General features: G+C 43.6%; 1 long non-coding RNA gene across 2 annotated transcripts in view; it reads right to left on the reverse strand.

The window, feature by feature from the left end:
* LOC138569657 (uncharacterized) overlaps positions 1 to 23676 on the reverse strand; it is a 1296145-nt gene that overhangs the window by 244934 nt on the left and 1027535 nt on the right. For both annotated transcript variants that reach the window (XR_011303296.1, XR_011303294.1), the window contains one exon: positions 18804 to 18922. This is a non-coding gene — a long non-coding RNA (uncharacterized lncRNA). The remainder of the gene's footprint in view (positions 1 to 18803; positions 18923 to 23676) is intronic.

Below are 23676 nucleotides of genomic sequence, written 5' to 3' on the forward strand. Positions count from 1 at the left end.
ATTGATCATAATCTCAGTGCATGTATAAAGTGTTACTGCAATGTTAAAAAGGCCTAGGTGGCTCCTTTGGACCAGTGTCCTAAAACTCTCCCAACATTGTGCAACGAGCACGCTAAAACTTGACAACCTAATCCTGAATGAACAAATCTATAGACACCAAGTTCCAATAGGCGCCCAACCTAACATGTGAAATATCACAAGTGGTTAGTTCATTCTTAAAGTGCAAAATAGTACATATGTAAGGTGTATAAAAGGATACATCAAAGCGAGACAAAAGGTTAGAGATTTCTTTAAAGACACTTGGCATCTAATGCAGAATGGTGTTAGGCGTTTGTGTCTAGGTTGAAAAGCACAGACAACAGAGGTGAATTGAGTTACTAAGATTTCACAGAGACAGAAACAGGAAGGAGAGAGATGGCTGATGAGGATAACTGGGAATGCATAATTAATCATATAAAAAGACATATAACTCAGAATCCACATTTAGGCCATTGGGGTTTAAGGTGTCAAATCTACAAATTAGCTTGGCTTCTAGTTGACGTAACTTCAGTTCTCTATTGCCAAGCCTATTGTGTAGTGGTATGTGTGCTAATCCCACCAAGCTCATTTCTGATACATTCCTGTTGTGCTTTTCACCAAAGTGTACAGCCAGTGGGTATGTCAGATCTCCATTTTTAATAGCTCTGTAATGTTGCAAAATTCGCAGTTTGAGTGGGGCTATGGTGGATCCTGTATAGTGTAACCCACAACTGCATGTGATTGCATAGACTACAAACTTGGTAAGGCACGTTATTTTCTGCTTATATTTCCAATGTTTCCCATTGACACTAATTGGAGAATCTTTGGAGACATGTTTGCACATTTTACATTTGCCACATTTCTTGAAACCCACAGTTTCACGTTTACCAGGAAGCCAGCTAGATGGTGTTGCATCAATTATCACAGTGCTTGGTGCCAAAATATTTTTCAATGTCGGAGCTCTGCGAAAGGTCACACTAGGTTTAAGCTCCAATACTTTGCATAGATCTCTGTCGGTTGTTAATATATTCCAATGTCTATGCATGATTGCTCTGATATGTTTGGCTTGCTGGTTGTAGCCTGTTATAAATCTTGTTGTTTCATTTTTGGGTTTCGGTTTTGGTTTGATCAGATCTCTCCTAGATTGTTTGTCAGCTTTATCAAAGCATTCTGTCACTGTACCTTTCAAATATCCTCTGTTCACAAATCTGTTACCTATGTTTTTGGCTTCTTTTTGAAAATCTGCATCTTTACTACATACTCTTTTTGCCCTAAGGAATTCTTCATAGGGTATAGATGTTTTAAGAGCAATATTGGGTGGTGGCTGCGAGCAGGAAGCGTGGAGTTAGAGCTAGTTTCTTTTCTATACAAAGTGATTGTTAATTCATTCTGATCAATGCATAATGAAATATCCAAAAATACCAGTGCTATTTTACTAATGGTACTGGTTAGTTTCAGGTTAAATGCATTGGAATTTAAGATAGTAATGTACTTTTCTAATTCTTTTTCAGTACCATCCCATATTAGGGACAGGTCATCAATAAATCGAAGCCACATTACTATATGCTTAGTAAATGCTTCTAGCTCCTCACTCCATGCCACTATCATTTCCCACCATCCCACATAGAGGTTGGCGTAGGATGGCGCCATACAGGACCCCATTGCTGTGCCCTGAGTCTGTCGGTATATTGCATCATTGTATAGGAAGAAGTTGTGTTCCAGACAGAATTTCAGCATTTCTAGCAGCATCTTGTTATGCTGGCGGTAACTCACAGATCTGCTGTCCAGAAAGTAATGACATGCATTCAATCCATGTTGGTGTTGTATGGATGTGTACAGGGACACCACGTCTAGGGAGACAAGAAAGTAGTTAGGCTCCCAGGTGGCCTCATTCAATTTTAGTAGAAGATCTGATGTGTCTTGGATATATGAGTTTAAACTTAACACAAATGGCTGGAGAAAATAATCCAAAGATTTGGAGGTGTTTTCCAAAAGACTTCCTATTGACGATACTATTGGGCATCCTGGAGGGTCTATCAGAGTCTTATGTATCTTTGGATTAAAGTAGATCAACAGGGTGATGGGATGAGCATTTTTAAGGAAGTGATATTCATCTTCATTCAACAGATCTTCTTCACACCAATGGAACAGTAGTTCATAATATTCATTGTTGGTGATTCCTAAGATCGATTTGTCCGCTGGTTCATAACATGAAGTGTCGTCAAGTTGTCTTTTTGCTTCTTTAAGATAGCTGGTACTGTCCATGACAACTATACTTCCTCCCTTGTCTGAGGGTCGAATGACTATGTTATGATCATTTTTCAATGTGTCCAGCGCACATATTTGTGTGGGATTAAGGTTTTTAGATCCCATGTTGATAGAACTTTTGTTGATAGGCTTTTCTCATCACCAGTTTTTCAAAAATGTCAATGTGGCTGCATTCAATGTTGGGGAAGAAAGCTGATTTAGGCTTAAATTTGCTGAAACAGCTCATATTGGTATTAATACCATAACGTTCTGCCAGCATATTGTCATCCATTGCCTCTGTGTACGTGTTTTCAGAATTGGAATTAGAGTACATTTCATCTATACAGTATGAGGTGGCTAGATCTTTTTCTGATAAAATGGAGGCAATTTCTGTGTCTGAATCTTTCTTCTTTGTCTTGTGGCCAACCTGAGTTGAGAAAAACTTGGTGAGCTTCAATTTTCATGTAAATTTAAAGAGATCTATTCTGGCAGACGTATAATCGTAGTCATGGGTTGGGCTGTATGATAGTCCTAATGATAGGACTGATGTTTCCATCTGGGTGAGGCTTCTCGCTGAAATATTGAATATTTTTAACTGTTCATGGTCTTGCCCCTCGGTTTCCCCTTCTGTTTGTTCCTAGATCTTGTTGCCCTTCCAATTTGATCTTCCTCGCTTTGCCTGGCTGCCCCGCCTGGTTGTCCTCTTCCCGTTTTTCCTCTTGGTCCTCTTCCTCGACTTCCTGATTGGCCTCGTCCTCTTTTGTCCATTCCGCTGTCCATATAGAGCAGCTTGAACTCGTCTAAAAAATTCAGCTTTTTTGTTCATTGGGCTCCATCAGAATCTGAAAGGTCAACTTCTGAACTGCTAGGATCCTCTACAGATGCTTTATTTTGTGTCATTTGGGGATCCTTTTGTTCCATTCTTGCTTTTATGGGCCCATTGAAGCACACATTGTGCAATCGGACACTGCTGAAACTTGGCGGCGGTAGCTGCAGCCATTTTTTGTGCACTCACTCCATCATGCAGATTTTTTGCCAATTGTTTCTCTCAAAGTGAGGCAACGAATACTGTAGTTGCGCACTTGCGCGAAATCTCGGAATGAAGTTGTTATATCATATCATCGCAATGGCATGGGGTCTGGACTCTTCTTACACTTGCTGTTCGAGCGTAGCAGCTAACTACTCAGTAAGCTTACAAATATTTGATTTAAGCAGCATATACACTTATGCAGATTTAACCAATTGGACACTTCAAGATGGCGGATTTACCACCATACTGAACCGTAGAGTTCTTTCTTAGAAAAAATTAAACCAGTAATCACGTGACGCGTGAATAGCAATTGGGAGGAGCCCAACACTCGACCTGCGAGGCTATTTAAAAACGAGAATACACTAGTTGGATACAACTACAAGCCTGAGGAAGCTCTAGAGTCGAGTGGAACGCGTGGCATTTTTCCACCCGTTGGGTTGAGTGCTGCTTCATGCCTGGTCTCACCAGAAATTGTTATGTATGCTTTTTAATAAATATTTGCACTACTTTTGATAAATAACGGAACTTTTAAACTCAGTAAATGGTTGTGAGTGCTAGGGCAAAGTTTTGTCTAAAGTTGGAGGTATTGTGTATCCGCCATCCTGCATCCTTTCCTGACATTCTTTGTAATATATATATATATATATTACAGGGTCTGCGATAGCGACCTTGTAGTCTTGTAGTTATGGTTAAATTGGCTTTCACACAGGAAGAGCAGTTTTTGGGCGGATTATAACCTCAGTGTCATTTGATGAATCTGCTTGAAACTTTGCAAAACAATATGGACCTGGAGTTTTTGCAATGTTTTATGCGGTTGCAAGGGGGTGCAACGTTGTAGGGGGGTCCCAAATTTGTCAACATCTGGAATGAATTGAATGGCCAAAAAAAGTTGGTTGTGGCTACTGTCTGAACCGCTGAACGGATTTGCACCACACTTAAGCAAGAAGTGGCAGCCTGGCCCTGAAAACATGCTTTTGAAAAATTGGTGTAAATCTGTTCAGCAGATGTTTTTAAAATGCTCGGAAAGTAAAAGTTTGTGATATCTCTGTCTGGTCAGTGGATGCCTCTAGAGCAATCTGGGAACCGTGTAACGTCCACAGACATCGCGTAAAGGTGCTCATTGTGTCAAAACTCCTGAAATGCTCATCATGTTGGATTTGCGGACTGCACCCGTAGTCCACAAACATCGCAGTAAAAAAATATTTGAAACCATTAGACACTCATATGTAAAACACTTGTCTTACATATGAAACAACCTCTGTAGAAGTGAAGGGTGGAATATGCCTAGAAAAGGGAAACAATCAGGTGTTTTCATCTCAGAAGTCGGCGAGCATCTTGGATGTTCGGGGACATGGCTGTGATGTTTCTGAACTTGATAAATGTTCAAGGACATGTAATTATGAGTAGGTTGGCTTTTCCATAGGAAAAGCACTTTTTGGGCAGCTTATCACTTTGGCACCGTTCAAAGGAACTGCGAGACACTTAGCAAACAAAATATAGTCCCAACTATGATTTAATCCTATAAGTTTGATGTAGCCAAGTGAGGCCAAAGTTGAACGGGAGGGGGCCAAAAATAAGAAGACAACTTTTTGGCGAGCTTATAACTTTGGTGCCAATTGACGAATTTGCACAAAACTCTGCAAACAAAATATAGGCCCAACTTTGAATTTATTTTTAACGTCAAGGGGGCAGAGAGGCAATGTTGTGCGGTGGGGTCAATGTTATGTTTGGGTCCCAAAAGGTTCATAATCTAGATAGTTTTTAATTGAATTGGGGAAAAAATGCTTGCAGTAACAGCCCAAACTGCTTGTTAGATTTGCAGCAAACTTTCAAAACGAGCTGCAGCTTTGTCCCGAAAGCATGCTTTTGCAAATTTAATGCTGATCCAGCCAGTGTTTTATTTTTTCTAAAAGTACAAAAATGTAGGTAAGAAAATAGGGATATAACTTTGGTTCCTTGGCCATGGCCAACTGGAACCGGCTATGGTATTGATGATGGCACTGGGCCTGGCCTGCCGCAATGTCCAATATCTACTCTACTCAGAGATGCTTAGCAGGGCCTGCACCATGGCTGAAGGCCAGGCCCCACTGGCCATGGGTGCAAGCAATGTACAGTGATCCACGCTCCAGGTATGGGGATAAAATGGTCACTGGGCCGGACTCTAGGCCATAGGGAATGTTTACTGTAGGTTGATTCGCAAGGCCAGCAACATCTCTGAAGCTCATACCCCAGGGTTTGTGAGCAGGGGCCGTGGCCAAAAGCCATGGACATTGGCCCACCATACCATTATGATATAGTGGGCACTGCACCATGCTGTAACAGGTCTAGTGGTTATTGTGGGTGGCCTAGTAAAGCCTCAGGCATGGCTGAACATCATGCCCCAGTAACTTCAGCCATATCTTGCAATGACAGCACTTGTTGTTCAATGTGACACACGTCAATGTGTGCTCCAAAACATATGTTAAAGGAACTTTATAGCCGTTTGAAATATTTTGAAGAGGAATTTTGTGTGCATTATGGTTAGGTTGCCCAGCCCAAATTCTGATGTAGATTGCTTGGTATGGCTTGTGATATGCCTGAAGGTCATGCCCCGGGGATTGCGACCACTGGCCTTGGCCGCAGACCATGTACAGTAGCCCTGATGCCATTATGGCGGCATAGTGGATGTTAGGCAGAATTATATGCAGTACCCTTTGGGAACACCACACACAATTAGGACTACAAGTGACAGTACAAATTCACCTTTGGTATAAGCCTGTACTACACAGTAAAGTGGCAGCGATGGCTGAGCAGCCAGACTTATCTCCAGAGTAAAGTGAGCAGTTTCAATAGTTACACAAAGGACAGCAATTACTATGATTCAAACAAACACTGACTCAAGGTTTCTGAGTAAAAGAATATACATTTATTTACACATCAGTTATTAAACATTTCACTATTATCAAGCAGTTGAAAATTCACGATTCTAATACACTACACTACACCCAATATATTCTGGACAAGTTAAGCTCAAAATGAACTCCAGCAATTTAAAAAGGGAGGGACAGACAAAGTTAGACAGAAGTTGAGCAGCACCAACAAGTAAGTAAGCAGGGCAATCTAGAAAAAGGAACTACAGTGAGGAAATCAAATCAAGAGGATTTAGCCAAAGTCAATGGACCAAAGTCTTTGCAGAGGATCACACAGTTCAGGTTAGTTTGTGGTTAAGTCTTTGCCAATAGTTCAGAACGAAGTTGGTCGGGCGAAAAGTTACTTTAAAGAATAGAGAAGGACAAGCCCTCGGATTGATGAAAGATTTAACACACTTTCACTGCGGTGGTGAAACGAACAACCGGTTTAGCACAGTACCATTAGAGCTGAAGAATGCTCTAGCTGAGTCAGACGTTCCTGGCAGATCCTGCAGGCTCACGGTTCCTGAAACGACTGTCGGACTGACAAGAAGGAGGAAGACTAGAGGGTCCTGCACTGCCCAGGGAAGAAACCAGCAGCGGAGCAAAGCGACACATGAAAAGGTGCGCTCCTTAAAACCCAAGCAGGGTCCGGTTCACTGTAGCTCTGTACAGCAAATTCGACCAGAGGAGGGAGGCCTGGCTTGCAGTTTGGCAAACTGGTTGCTCCCACCAGCTCAAGGGGAGAAGATTCCTTGCAGATCTTCCCTGCCGTCTAAGTTTGAAGATTCGGACCCGCAGCAGGACTTCACCGGGAGGTTCAGTCGTGGTAGAGGTCCTCTTCTGTCAGCTTGTCGTCGGTTCTCTCGATCCAGTGGGGCCTCTGCCTTTCCAGTCCCAGAGACTCGCTTTTTATGCAGTTTTCCCCCATTCATACAGCCTGGCTGTCAATCACACTGCAGGGTGGCTGTCCTGCCGGGACAGTCACCACAGCCAATCATACCAGAGTGTGACATGGGTCTCCAAGGAGACCCTGTGCAGGGAGTCTGAAACCCCTCCCTCACATCCTGTCCCCCTCAGACATTCAAGCGCCTAAGGAGGGCTTCTGTGCAGAAGCCCGCCAAAGGTCGGCGAACAAAGGAATCAAACCTGGTTTGGCACGAAGAGAAAAACACGAGAAAGACTTTTACAAAAAGAAATGGCAAATAAACCCTGCCGGAACCGTATAAAACATATATTGTCCAGCGAGTTTAAGTTAAAGGCTACCAAGATAGTCTAAAACAATACCAAGGCAATTTAGAATAACGGCGGTAGGAAAAATAGGGTAGTTACAACTGCCACCTGCCAAATCTTAATGAAAAGGGAACGAAACAATGTTCCAGGAGAAACAGCCAAAAAAGGGATAGCTATTAACCCTTTCCAGAACTCTATGTAAGATAGGTTGTACTGGGTCTGTGATTTAAAAAGACTAATAAAGTCAAATGGTAACTTTACATGTTTCTGGGAGACAGTAGTCAGTCCTAGAAAATGGAGTCGGAGTTGGGAAGTCTGAAAAAGACAACCCTGTGTCACTGCACTGCAGGTGTTGTGTAACACACAGCAAAAGATGATGCCTATGGAGTAGGTGAGGCTCCACAGTCGCAGGCTATGTGCTTTGGTGGGGCCGGGTTCATGGTTGAGCCTTATGACCTAGACAAGTCAACCATGACTTGCATTCCCAACATGTGCTGCTCAAAGTGACATACATCAGAATGCATTTAAAAAAAGATGTCTGTTAAAATAGCTGTATAGTTCTTTCATATATGTTAAAAGTGGAATTAGCACCCGGGGTGGGGAAGCCAACCAATCAGGTTGCTTGGATTGCGGGCTGAATGCCATGATCCAAGCCCACATTCCAACCAACCTGATGGCTGCACCCCACCACACCATATTCGCCCCACCCCACAATCCCCTTCACACCGGTCATTGTTCCCTTCCCTCCGAACCTCCCCTGCCCCCACCCGACTCATCTTATTCACCGCCGCTGCAGCCTCCCGGGCTGCCATGGACATAGAAGAGGGGCTCTGCATGGAGCCCCATCTTTCAGCTCCACAGCACGCATCTTAGGTACGTTTTTGTATGAATGGACAGAATGCTGAAAGTGTGTCCCGTTCATTCATACAAAATGCTGTCAGCACCACGGGTTTCCAGGTTAGAAACCTGGGGTGCCAATAGCAATAACACCCGATCCGAGGGGCCGGATTGAGTGGTAATGGCGCTTGGGCCCATTGTTAATGCCCTCGCCACACTCAGGCTTGTAACTTGGGCCCCGGGCTGTTACCACCCGATCTGGCCCCCTATATCCAGTGCTATTGATTGATTATTAATAACTTACATCTAATACTGAAACATCATGAAACATATACAGTTATAAAACATATTGAAATTCAGTGAAAAATCTTGGTTAGAATAAAACACTGGGACGTTATAGTTAAGTTTATCCAATAAAGCCCTTTGAAAATCAGAGAAACACTTTGGTAAATGGGCATCTTGGTTGCAGCACAAAATTGAAAAATCCAACAAATTCGCCAGGTATGATAAGCAATGCAACCATAACTCGCGACCACACAATGCACTGCTCTGGCTACCACCCAGGACATCAACGATGACATCACAAATGGCATCATCAATGACATCCCTGAGGACATCATCTATTCTGAGAAGTTGCTTTTCTTTAGTGACACTAAGCATTTTAAGCACAGGACATAACCTGGACGTACTGCATTGAAAACATCATACATCATTCTCTTAATAGTAAGCTGTAGGTATTGTGGATGAGGAAATCTGCCCGGTGGTGTAGGTGGGTGACATATAGGTCTCAGTCATGAAGAAGGTGTAGAAATCGTGTGTGAGGTTTAACTTTACAATGTATGATTTGTGCTAGGTTGTTGAGTGCATATAAGGGGGATCACTCCTCATGTAGCAGGGGACGTTGTGTTGCCAGGCATGTGGTGACATGTGTGAGCTAGCAGTGATTCCATGTCCTTGATGTTGCCTGTGAGTGGAGATGGTGTGTCTGGGCTGGAGGGAGATAGAGGGGTGATGAAATTGTCACAGGGAGCACATCTGATGAGTGAGGAGGAGAGCATTTGGTTGTGATACTTCCTGGTCCAAACATGGCCACATAAAGTATGTCTGTCCTACCCTTAGGATGGCTAGCAGAGGGATGGCCAGTGACTGAATGTTTAAAAAAGGAAATCAAAGGGTGTGTCGGTACAGGTGGGTGGGCATTGGCCACATCACTTACAATCACTTACACCAGCTGTCGACCCGCTCAAAGGTCCTTGGCTTCCACAAAGGCAAAAACCTCTCCTACAAGGTGCACATAGCAAGGAACCAGGAAAAAACTTTGCTACCAACATGCACACATAATGAAACAGAATGATCTCATCCCAGCTAAATACATCAGACCTGCCATCCAAACTTTGGTCCCCTCACACCTGGATGTGGTCTATTCGTTTGTGGAAGCTCTTCTGAACACTACCCTAACACACCTGAAAGGTGTCCCACAAGCATTATTCATCAAAGAACTGCTAGAGCCCCTATTGAACACCATTGGTTCCCACATTAGAGACATGTCACCTTTGAAATAGCATGCACCATCTACAATGCTGTCTCCCTGAAGTCCCCAAGCAACCTTGCAGATAACTTATGCAACTCTTCTGGCATACAATCCACCAGAAGCAAAGACATGTACAGATTTCAATGCACAGGGCCAAGAAGGAACCTGAGCACAGACCTTCTCTGTCCATGCCCACAGACCATGGAACACCCTTTCCATCAACATCTGGCTCATCACCACAGAGTTTACCTCTCAGGAATGAACCCAATACCATCATCTTCAAGGAATAGCTCCTCCCAAACACTGACCTCTTCACACCCACCATTCTCCACCTACCCTGAGTTTGGCCCAACTCATTCCCCTGGTTGCAAGTACATTCCTTATTGCATATTTGCCTGCACTCTACCATTGTAACTTCCCCACACACTTCTGTGGATTCCTTACCAACTGCTCCCATCTAAGTGCACATCCCCAAATGACCAGGTAAGAGCTTTGTAGCTCCTTGAAGCAAGCTCCACTATGGTTAACCACGGACAAATAATCTGCAGGAACATGTCAGTTCCCCGATTGACCGACAGAGTATTGCATTCAAGCTTGTGACATTTATATCACAGACTCTGGATCATGGAGATGATGTGCCAAACACATAGAGACATGGTCACTAACCCACTAAGACACACATTCAACAGCAAGCATCCACATTGACTACATGCTCCAAAAACAATGCAACACCATGAATTGTCATGGAAAATGAAGTAATGTTACATATGTACAAAAAGAATAAGGCAACCTGTCAAAACAAACATAAAACTACCCTTCCCAAATAATAAAAACACACACAAACTAATAGATACAAATTCAAATTCTCCTCCTTCTACCCCAGTTCGGTTAATGCCGGGTCACGGACAACTCAGCCTGCACATTGGCCTCACAGAGTCGGGCCATCCCCTCTCTGTGGAAGGTCTCTTCAGCCTGTATCATCCATGCCCCAATGTTTTGGAGAGATTCCTCCATGAGGGAGGCCCAATCATGGGCAATAGTGTCCTCTGTCTTAGCCCTGGACCTGGCAATTGCAGTCTTGCATGTTGAAGCCTGGGCACCACCACTCCTCCTTCTTCTGCCTTATCTTATGCACACACAACTGCCACCTGTGTATGCACCCTTAGCCCAGCCTCCTGCCTTACATGGATGATGGTGCAGATCTATTTCTTCCTCATATCCACCCTTATCTGAATTTCATTCCTTTTGTGGCGCAACAATTCCTGCTGCCTGACAATCAGTCACAGCCACTGGTTATCCCTCGTAAAGTTGATTGGCTCCGGCGAGAGGAACCCATCCTGGCACTTTCCTGGAATGACTGTTGGACCTACACAGCCTGTCCTCCACTGGGCCCCATGGCCAGGCCAGAGGCATGCACCTCAGTCCATCCATCGGCACCACCTCATCTGCCTCTGTACAAACCTCCATCTCCACCAAGGACAACGACACATCCAAACAGACTAATGGTGGCACATCAACAGAGGAGCCAGAGCAGATGTCAAGCACAAAGGCCACACTTGGGGTAGTCTGGGGCATAGATGTGGAGGTGGAGGAGGAGGCCATCAAAGTGGCCGGTCCGAAGGGACCATCCTCCTCAGTGCTGCCACCAGGTGAGTGAAGAGCATGACCACATATCTTTGATGTGCTCATTCAGATGCCCCTTTTCACCCCCTTGTGCACTTGCACATGTCAGGGGGCCTTTCTGCACATTTAAAACACATCCCAAATTCAGAAATGGGCTGCACTCTTAAATGCGCATCAATGAGGGCCATCTCCCTGTTGGGGACAGGCGAAGGGGGAGGAGCAAATCATGGCAGGATCATTTCTGAGCAAAACGCGGCTGTCAAACTTGAATTTCCGTACCCCATGGATAGAAATACCTTTTCTTCCATGCCTTTAAAGGCTTTCCTCTTTGAAATGTGCTTCCCGTACCACGTGGGTGCTAAGAGCCTGTCATACATGCTCCCAACACTAATGTATGCAATGAGGCTGAACAGCACATCTTTGCGTCACCGTCCAGCCCCTGCTGAAATGGGCAGGTCACTTTTGAGAATAAGGTGACCTGCGTATTTCAGCAATGAGAGCAAATTAAAAAAGTCCATCCGTTTCGCTTTTTCATTTGCACTCAGTTTTGAGAATCTGGTCCAAAGTATTCGGATTAGCCAGAGGCTAATAGCTTTTTTTCTACTGAAATTTGGCTGAATACTTACACAAAGCCAAAGTTCAGTACATCCGTCCTGAAGAGGGATTGGTAATGACTCAGGACCTGATCACCCAGAATGCAAAGTTCACTGGTGGAAAAGATGACATCCCTCAGCCTCACCACCTTGGCAGGATCTGATGATGGGCCAGCCATTGTAGATGTGAGGCTGTTAGGAGTGAGAGTAGGTCCTGAGAGTCCCTGAACTGAGGAGCTGTGATGGTGCAATGGAGATGTTGGAGTTCATATGAGGCAGATAAGGTGAGCAGGGGGAAGTAGATGTTTCAATGTTGCACAGTGGTCCAGCAGAAGGTGACAGGCTGTGGTTATCAAACAGTTAATCCAGAATAGTGCAAGTAGTTAGTCATCAAAGAAAGACTACCAAGCAGAAGGAGTTGTCATGCAGAGAAGGCAGAGAAGGCAGACAGAGGCAACACATCAGGCAAGTCACGAGGACAAGCCTGGTAAAGGTGACATCAGAGAACACTTCGAGACAGCAGTGGAAAGCAGAGGAAAGGCGCTCAGTGCCTAAGTTCAGCAAGGCATGCTATGCGTGCTATGCATGCACAGTGTTCACGAATTCAGATATGAAAAGGACGCGCATACACAATCGCGACGGGGCGCATACACAGATCTCATTTCCATCATGAAATCAGTGGGGGTTGCATATGTGGATTCGCTCTGAGTGACTAATGGAGTCAGTCAGAGCTTGTGCTAATAGGACCGCGTGAAGCACCATGAGTCAGAGGGAACAGTCACTGAAAGAGACGGGGCCACGAAAATAGAAGTGGCCACCGAAAGAGAAGGAGCCACCAATGAAAACAAGTTTCATGGATGAGGAGCTGGTCATCCTCACAGGCTATGATGACAGTGGATGAGAGTGATGTGGACCTCTATACTTGGGCTGGAAGTACCCTCCTAGTTACAGAATGCAAGCACCTGTGGCAGGAGGGGAATGATGAATAAATGCCTGTGGAGTGGAACATCATACTTCCAAGGAGGTATCTAAGTACCTGGGAGATCTGAGTAGGAAAACAAAGGAAATGATAGGCAGGAGTTCAGCCCAGGCAACAGGTGGAGGATCCCCCAGATAGAGGAGCTGACTCAAATTGAAGAGGTGATCAGTGGCCTCATATAAAGTGAGTAGGTCATGGGCGTTGGAGGCAATGACACATATATTGTCACATCTGGTGAGTGTCATTTGTGCATGATGGCTTTGTTGTTGCCCCTAGATTCAATGTGACCTATGTACAGGGGACATGATTCGGGTTCCTTCTCTTCCTTCCCCCATTCCAAATGTCATGTGAACATTCCCTGTCCCATGTAATGGGGTGTTGCACACCTGATAAAGGCATCAGCCCAGGGGCTGTGTAACATTGCTGCACTTTTAATTAGAAATCTGTTTTTGACTCAAGAGAAAATTACATCCTGTTAAACTGCCCTTTGAATGCACCACACAGCTTACCGCAGCCAATACAAGTGCCAGGTTAAGGGATTTACATGTGGGCCCAGCACAGATGGGTCCTTCTGGGACACACTTTTTGCTGCTGTCCATATATGAGTCATGTCTTGAGTGGCTATAGCAGCTACTGGCCAAGAAGGGGGTACAGTGGATGCTTTACATGCCATCTGGAGCCCTGTGCTTATCCACAAACCTGGGGTGGCAGTGGTAGAATGTCAATCGTTATGCCCTGGCCTGGCTGTGAATGACAACCATCGACTGGCCAGTAGTTTCCATTGTGCCTATGTCCAGCTTTGACTCACAACAGACATGAAGCAGCTCCATAGGAGCATGGTTAGGGACACCAGTGAACTCAGTTGTGTATATATGAGAAGGTGGTAATGAGGATGTATGTCCCGCATGATCTAGCACACATTTGGGAGGTGCAAGGCATGACAGCTGGCTCTCAGGGGTAGTATGCTGGTAGGCCTCATATCCATATATGACACCAACCTCAAGTCTGATACTGCCAGAGCCTATTGCTATTGTGGACATACACTTATATGTAGGTATGGTGACAGCCAAGTCATCTAACTGCCATGATTCTGGCCCTAGAGTGTGATGGCAGGCACATACACCCACACCCCCTACAACGTGATGCATTTCAGTGTAACCATGATGTAGGAGAGAGGGAGATGGGGAGAACAAGTGCAGGGGAGGGGGGCTAGTCCAAGTGCACCCAGTCAGTCATAAACTGGGGTAAATGCTGAGAGATGTCACTCTCATGGGTCATTGACCAAGTGCAGTAGCGATGAGGAAAGTACAGGCCTGGAGGAAAGTGCAATAGGACGGGCAAGGGTTCCAGGGACCTTTGAGACTCTAGGGCACACCCGGGGGACAGTCTGCGAGCTGTGTGGAAAAGGAGGGAGAGAGGGATAGAGCGGAGAGAAAGTTTAGCAGGGTAGAGGAAGAGAGAAGGAAGAGGGGAAAATGAATTTCTTAAGGAGTTTCTGGAACATAAGGGGATCAGGCTCAAGATGGAGGATTGCAGGGATCCTATTCCAGAGGTAGACCACTGCTGAGGATAAAGATCTCCCTCCAAATCTATGCTTGGAGAACCGGCTCACTCGGAGAAGGTTGGAGGTAGACGAGCAGAGTGCTCGGGAAGGACAGTATTTAGGAAGGCTTCGTTGAAGATAGGGAGGTCCCAAGCCCCAGAAAGCCTTGAGGACAATGCAGAGGGTCTTGAACTTGATCCTTGCAGCCACGGAGAGCCAGTGGAGGGATTTCAGCACTGGATAGATGCAGTCCCTGGGCTTGAGGCCAAGGATAAGTCTCGCAGTTCTGTTCTGGAGGAGTTGCAGAGGGTGCAATGCAGACGCATGGAGGTAGAGAAAGAGGCTGTGCAGTATCATACTTTGCACTCCATGGTTTGAGTGGCCTCCCATTTCATAATGCCTCACTGGAGGGTGGGCCCAGTGACAGAGAACTTGTTACCTCTCCTGTCGTAAATGTGGTATGCATGTTATTAGTTGAGTCCTGCCTTGTTGTTGAGTTGACGTTTAAGGTGATGTTTGCGATGCCTGCTGGTGTGATGTGTTTTTTTGGCAGTACAGTTCTTTTGGAGGTATAGATGTGATCTGGTCTGCATTAGTTGTGGGCACAATATTTGGTAATGTAGTTATGATTCTCCTAGTAAATGTGATGTTCCATGGCACAGGCTTGACTATGATCAGTCACCTGCAGGTGGTGCTCATATCCTGTCACTGGTGTTTTGGCAGGTGAGTCCTTCAAGTGTTGGTTGCAGTGTGTCATCTAGTGATGTATCTGGCTTTCTGAGGTGTTTGCATGCAAGTTGTTGTTATTGGTGGGGATATGGATTATAAGATGATGGTGAGGTGTGTAGTCCATATATTGTGAATGGTCAGTGGTGTTGTGAGTCATTTGGTATGGGTGAATCATCTGCTATGCGGGTGTGTATGTGAATGTTTGTGGTATGGAGAGGCAGGTGAGATTGCAGTGTGTTGTTTCTGTAATTATGCATACACTCATTGCCGCTCCTAGACATCATTCTCAGGGTGTTATGTTAGGCAAACAGGTCTTCCTCTCTTTCATCATTGAAACCTACTAGGAATGAAGACTTGGGGTGTGTTTACAACACATTGAGTGGTTCATGCAAAAAATGTTTGGCCCACATGGTTTCAGGTGGTCTCTCTCTGCCCCCTTTGCCCAGATAGGGGTATGGGTGGGGAAGGAAGATCTGGCTGCAAACCTTCCTGTACCTCCACGGGTATGCCATTGTGTGTTGCTATGTTGTGCAGAACACAACACGCCAATATGATTTTGCATACCACTGGTCGTGTGTACACCAAAGTACCACCCAAGTTATCAAGGCAGCAGAAGCATAATTTGAGCACTGTAAAGGTGTGCTCAACTATGCCTCTAGTGGCAATGTGTGCAGCATTGTAGCAGTTCTCACCTGGGTTAGATGGATTCCTGAGGGTTTCAGGTACAATGGGGAGAGGAGGTATGCACTGTCCCCTGCAAATGGGTAAATGGTTAATATTGGTTAACTTGGTTTGTGTGGTTGGTGGATATTTTGCATATGCTTGTTTGTTTGTGTGGTTGGATGTGTGCGATCAGACTTACTCACCAAGGAGCCACATCTTGTCAAAGGTTCTAGATGTCAGAGCATGATGAATAGGGGAATGGCGCAGGATGTAGCTATCATGGGTGTATCAGGGGAAATTGGCATTCACATGCATCATGTGACCATTTGCATCACTGATGACCTGCACATTGATGGAATGCTAATTTTTGCAATGCCTGTATTTGTACTCTGTTTCTTGGAGGGATGCAGCGACATATGCATCCAGTCAATGGCTGTGAGGACCCAGGGGAATGGTCCCATGGCACAGGACTCCTGGCCAACACTTTGCCTTTCCTGCAGAGTGTGAGGGATGTCAATGTGTCTAAAAAGGCATGCAGAGATTATCTGACAGTAATGCAAGCACCAGGATTGTGTGGGGCAGGATATGCCCCCTTACAATGGCTGTTGTCCACTGGAATGAACCAGTGGCGTAAATATGAAGGGTGCTTACACCTTCATCCAGATCCATTTTAACCCCTTAGCCCTCTACCCTATATATATTTATTTAATATTTTTGGTATTTATCTATATCGTGGTTACACTGAAATGTACCACTCTGAAATTTGCTTTGGTAAATTGACTGGGTACCAAACAATCCCTATTTATTGTACCCAGCCAGTATTATCAGTATTTGTATTCCTATTCGTGATATCGAAATGCCCAATGATTTTTTTTACTGAGGAAGTAGCCATGGCTGGTATACTATATAAAGTTAAAATGAAGGAAAACCCACACTCACTTTTCAAAGGACAAAGGGGAATGGATGATTGCAAAGGAACCCCATATCAAAACATACACTAAATTACATCCTTATAACTAAATGAATTGTTAACATTAAACATTTAAAAAAGCCAGCAATGAAATCCAATAGAATTAGCAAAATAAAATATCCACTAGGCCTTTGGCCACTGTTAGGCAATTCAAAGACTTTCAGATCAGCATAAAAATGTCCTCCTTTTGGTCTCATGACAATGGATTATCATTAGCAGGGATGCAAAGTGGGGCAAATCAAAGCGATTTTTCTTCATGTTGAATTGTCTAACTTTCTCTCTCACACCTCTCACTTTGGTTCTACTAGGATGCCTGAGTTCTTTGAATGGGATTCAAGGTTTTGGTCAGGGGGTACTCCACCTAGATGTGCAGTCCTTGACAGGCCCTCACCTCAGCTTCACTTACACTCAACAACTCTTCTTTGATCAGCTATGTTCTGAGGCACTTTTAAGATGCACTCCAGAGCCCAGATCACCTAAAGTACAACTGTGAAGGGCAACTGAGACTGGTTGAAGGCAATTTCGCACTAACATTTGCATGGACTGACCAGTGCAAAAAGGTCATGGAACTGAGTGACCAGCATTGACGAGTGTAAGAACCACATTTTTCAGGTTTTGGGCCGTGCACAGTTGTGTGCTAAATTGTCTGTAACTGGTGAAAAAATGTCCATCACAAGTGCAATTTATGTGACCAGGCCCCATATCAGTTCCTCACTGATGTAGTCCTCGCAATAAAGACTATCACTTGAAGTGGTCTATAGATATGCCTATCCAAAGGAAGATCCCCCAAAAACCATTCAGCAAACCCCTTCCGTATTGAATAGTCTGTCCTCTTCTGTTCCTTGCTTTGGTCCTGGTTTACTGCTAACACTTTCCCCTTTTGACCCACGTGCAGGTTTTGAAGGTTTCTTTTGCATCCCGCCTAAAGATTCGGAGTATTCTTTACGATTCTATCAAAGTTCGCGGAGAGATCAAAAATCATTGCCTGCTTAGTTGCATCAGCTAATTGGTGACAAAAAGTGGTTTGAAATGGGGACTCCATCAAAGGCAAAACATCTGGTATTAAAGGGCTAGAAAAACCCTCTGTTCCTGATTGGATCCCCGTATAACAAGATGGTACCAGTGGGATTGGCGTCTTTTAAGATTGCGTGGCAGATAAAAAATGCATGCTGGTTCTGAAATGTTTTGGAATAGTCTTAACCAGTTCCCGCTCAATTAATGAAGTCACTGATTTAAGAAGGATTCGATTCACCACTTACCAGTAGGGATTTTTTGCTTTTTTTTGTTTTTCAATCACAGTAAAAGAGGGAGTTTTGTGGGGGCACCTTATCCTCTTTACCTTGGAATTAACTTGAAGCCTATATTTATTTAAAACTTTGTCCCGCTTGTTTCGTGCACCCACAAAGCTATCTGAAAAAAAAAGTGCAATGGTTCCATCGTTTCCCCCCAACTCCATTATACACGTCAAGTCAACTTTATCTTTAACAGATTGACGATAAAAACATAATTGTTTTTAAAATTGTATTTATTGTGTTTTGCCGCTATTTAAGCTTTTTACAAAATTAGAAACATAAATATTTTCATACAAATGCCATTCATACAACCCTCCTAAACATGCTCTAATCTATATGATCATTACCAAATATGATCCTTTGTGTAAAGCCAATTCCAATACAGATTTTTACAACTGAATAATTCATTCCACATAGAAGGAAACATAACATGAGAAAATATAAAGGAAAATTAAGAGAAATTAAAAATAAGACATCAAATCAATATTCTATTTACATCCTCCATATTTCAACATTCGTAGCACCCCCAAAGTTATCTTTGGGTCACAGCCCGAAGAGGCTCTCTCCCAGCATGCATCCGTATTCAAGAAGCCATCATGGTAAACAAGAGAGATAGCTAGATCTTACCTCCTGCAATGCTGTACAACCACCAACGATGTATTTAAGACTCTGAGATTCTCCTCTCCCACACAATGAACAGGATCTTTCCTCAATACTTGTCCTCTCTCTAGAAACCTTTTATTCGCCTGTATGAATTACATTGAGGAAAAAAATAAGAAATTAATTTCTCTCCCCAGCCCTTGGAAATGTAATCAAATTGCCCAGAAGGGTGCACCTATTTTTATCAAGAATAGAAAATTATTTAGTTTGCTTCAGACTTCTCATAGAGTCAATGGTCCGAATCCAATTTTGTTCCAAAATCACCCGTTTGACTCACCCCGGATTCTCAATAAGGTCCTCCGAAAATGTATTGAGTCGAGACAGACTCTTCAAAGAAAAGTCTTTAAATCTCCTCAATTTAGTCAAATTACCCCCATTTATATGATCTGCAACCTCTTCATATAACGATCCCAATCTGGGAATCAGCACTGATCGAGAAAAGCAAGACTATTCTCCATTTGAGCAATGCTTTCAAGGAACTCAACCCAATTCGTAGCACAAGCTGGCAATTGGAAGGGACTGTGGTAAATTAAGGACACTCTTCCGGAGCCTTCCCTCTATTTTTATCCAGCCCACTGACCAAGCCTGAAAATCTGAGTCTAGGCCATAGAGAATTTTTGGAATCAGCTTACTTTTATAGAAGCCAATTAGAGGCATCCGCGAGAATTTACAATATTTTGTCATCAGTTTTCTCATCTGACAGCCAAGTTGGTCTGTAGAGCCCTCTAGACCTAGATATTTTACATCCAATTTTACAGGAACCAGAAAGACATTCAGGTACCACTTATAGTTCGGTGTACGTCTACCAGAGTTATGGAAACAGATTATGGTGGTCTTCGCAGCATTAATAATTAGATTATTATTTGCTGCGTATTTCTCAAACTCTTTCAAAATCCGCTGGAGGCACACAGGCGTGTAGTTCACCAGGACAACATCATCCGCGTATGCGATCCAGCTCAATGGTAGGCTCCCTATTTTAGGGGGGCCGAGTGCACAGGGCAATAGCGCCTTTTTCAGATCTCCAAGGTAGAGGTTAAAAAGACAGGGAGCCAACATGCATCCCGGTCTCACTCCTCTAGCCTGACCTGAATCTGGCTCTGTCTGAAAATGTATTATTATGGCCATTTTGGAAAAATCCCCATTGTTGAAGTTTGGACCACAGCCTATTTCTATTAATGGTGTTGAAGGCTAATGACAAATCCACCCATGCACCATAGAGAACCAGGCCACCTCTAGACCATAATTTCTCCATCAGAGAGTGCATTATAAGGCCATTCAAGGAAGTTGAAAGGCCTCTCCTAAACCCTATTTGTTGCTTGTTCAAAATTTCTGTACCCTCTTCCCATTATTACTTTGAGGGAATAATCAACATGGTCATCGTATCCAACATAAAAAAAATGCAAATGGCGTCTCAAGGGCTCCTCTCTCTCCTTTTTCTATCTCAAACAAGCCCCTGTGCCATATTTTGGTCCCGCAAACCTCAATAAAGTTTCTTCAATCTATTCAACTGAAGAGATGTACCAGCACAGCGCTTACATGCATGCGCGATAGCTGAGACACTAGAGCTCGGTTCCCTGCAGACAGCTCTACACGTTAAGGTGAGCTCCTCCATTTAACTAATCGGCACAAATTCGACATGGCACACACGCTCCAGCGCAGCCTGCCTGTCTACAAGTATTATGAAATGCACTTTCTGATTGAAAATTTCTTGGCGATCAGCCTCGCCACTTTGTCAAAATAACTACCGTCCGTTTTGTGTAATTAGCCTGAGTTTTTTCGAACAACCTCCCAGCTCATTTCAGTGCATTTTTGTATTTCTCCAAAACATGCTGCCTCTACAGCGTAGCTACATGCCCTGCTTCAACTACATTTTTTCTAAATTACTAGGACCCACTGACACGTGTCCTTCGTGCAACAAACTGGGCACCACAGTCTTCACCCCAGCCAGACCCTTTGGCCTGTCAATTTACTGTTTTTCAAGTACTGCATCGTGGATCTGCATTTTTCAAACACACCCTGCGTGTTTTCCAAACCAACCTTGTCAGGTAATTAAATTCTGCTTACTGTATAATAGTCACCCTTGCCTCCCTAGAAGTCATTAAAGGTGAGGTTTAGACCTACTCTTGCCTGCATTCAATTTAAAAAAGAATGAACATTATCACACCTTTTTAACTCGCCCCCTTTTATTATTTTTAGATGAACATTCGCACATCGAGTTATACTGTTCTTTCATCCTGAAGAAAGCTTGGAGCCCCCGAGAAGTCGTTTTTCCATCAATAAGACCTTAGTGTCTAGACCCATCGTATTTGACTGACAAACACTACAATCGGTACTCTAAGCCAGAAACACCAAATCTGTGTCGACAGTGAATATGTGCTACATACCTAGTATTGCACATCAATTATTTCTTTGTATGTGAAATCAGCTAACAGTGAAAATGTGTTGCATATCTAGTACTGCACACTAATCATTTCTGTTGTATGTGAAATCACCTTTGTTGGTTATTTTTTCTGCCAATGTTAAGACACATGTTTATTTGCTTTCTCTTCTGGGGTAACAATTGCACTGCCCTTGATTTTGACAAATGTCTTTTTAATATGTTCTCTCTATTAAACTTTGTTTTATATGCTTAAAATCGAGTGTGACTCTGTACAATTAGTTTAAATGAATTACTAGTTTTGTTGAATAGGTCCTCCCACCTCATTTACGCCAAAGGGAGGGGTAGCCTGATTTCTCTTCTCCCTTTTTTGCTTCATAATCTAATTTGCCTTTTAGAACCAGGCCCCCCTTAAACAAAAAAGAAGGCTTTTGCCCTTGTTTTTTTTCTCCCCTCTTCCCATGCTTCCAATTCTCCCAGAATTGCTGCTGCAAAAATCTTGCTGTCCGCTTCCAAAAGAGCGATCGGGCGATAGTTGACAGGTTTCGCCCTATCGCCCCCTTGAAAATCGGAACTACAATGGCAGAACTCCAAGATGGAGGCGGTTCCCTAAATTGCAGAATGTTCTCAACCAGATCATACAGGATCCTTGACCATGCAGGGACATTTGACTTCAGAATTGAATTAGATTGGCCCTGGGGCTTTTCATGAAGAAGCCTTCAATATTAAGTCTTCAATGAGTTCTCTAGAAATAGTCAAGGTCCAACAAACTGGCAAAAAATAGACATCACACGACGAACTCAGGGATCCATACAGCTTCATTAAGTGAGTACACCATTTCTCCTCCGAGACAGCATTGGCCTGACAGTCCAATTGTACCCCTTTTCTCAGGTTAACAATAGCCCAAAAATTACTGGAGTTATTCTTGCATAGGGCCCTCAGCATTCCCTCACCATCCCATTGTAATCTCATGGCGCGATGAGATTAAGACCAATTTCTGTAACCATTTACCAACGATGTACGTTTAGCAGGCAATGCCTGGCCCACTTTCTGCTCATGATTGAGGGCTTTAATCACTTTTCTTTGTTCTCTTTTCTTGTCACGGGCGATTTGATCGTATTCATGTTGGTGCTGAATGGCCCCCTTCAATTCTACTGAGTCCGGGGTCTCCACGCTCCAGATAAAATTAGTATAGCTGAAGGGTTTGCATGCGAGGGACAAGTTGGGATTATCAATGGTTTCCAAATAGACATCACGTTTTTGGTTCAAGGTTTTGCCATAGTTCTAAATTTCACCAGCTTGTTGCCTTTCTGGTTAACCTCTACTAGTGAGTTATATTTTAGTGGCGTACATCTATCCGCAAGATGTAAAACTAGCTGTTAGAATACTATGGTCACTTCTACTGGTGTCTAGGATTTCAAAAGTAACACAACAGGTTAATAGGTCTTTTGTTAAAAATAAATAATCGATCATTGAACTCTGGTGACCATTGGTCCAGGTTGAATTCACTTCCCAAGTACCTCCTGTACAACCATTTACCATATGCAAATTCCAATCCTTAAAGTCTAACCATTTCTTCCCATTCAGTGTACAGGTCTTATTTACAATCTTCACATTCAATGTTATCAAACAGCAAGAGTTCAGATCACCTCCCAGGATTATGTTCACAGGCTTATTATCATTCATCACCAATTCCAAGAGAGAGGATAAAACTCGAAGAATACATATAAGCTGAATAATGTGGAGTTCCAGTAAATGTTCATCAAAACTTGTGTTCTGATCACACCCTCCCGGGGTCTCCAAAAACCCAGCACACATACCCAGAGTTGCTATTGTAATTTATTCTAAGCTCAAAAAGATGGAATTTCTGACTGCTATCAACAGCCCGTCCGAGGGTCGACCCCCCTTCAAATGAGTAGCCAATTGTTCCACGATAGTAAAGCCATCCATAATGGATGGTCTAAATAGCCATGTCTCCTGGAACAGAACCACATCAAAACCACCAAAGATATGGTCTTGCGTAAGCGGATTCCTAACACTACTGGAACTCCGCGTATTCCAACTCACTAGTTTCACATACTCATTTACTAGAGTTGATTCTCATCTAATCCAAATAGCTGAAGGACCTCAGACAGGATATTAGGCAACAGGGATAGAATGTTATTCTTATTACTCACATTCTCGAACTCGAGATTACAAGACCATGCTTTTCCCATTCCACCACAGCCTTTCACATTGCCTCTTCCCCCATATGCTGGGATTTCAAGCCAAGTTCCACTAAGTCAGTTCTTGACTCATAAGGGAAACACGCAAAATCCAGGTCATATGTCGAAAATAGGCAGAGGCCAGGTATTTTCTTCATAGTTGCTACTATAGTACTTCTATTCAGGGCTTTCACAACCTTTTTGATGATTTAAGTTCAAACCAATGTACAGGAATACCAAACGGTTGTTTATAACATCA

The sequence above is a fragment of the Ambystoma mexicanum genome, chromosome 2q (genome assembly GCF_040938575.1).
Source record: "Ambystoma mexicanum isolate Mex_15411 chromosome 2q, UKY_AmexF1_1, whole genome shotgun sequence".
Classification (NCBI taxonomy): domain Eukaryota; kingdom Metazoa; phylum Chordata; class Amphibia; order Caudata; family Ambystomatidae; genus Ambystoma; species Ambystoma mexicanum.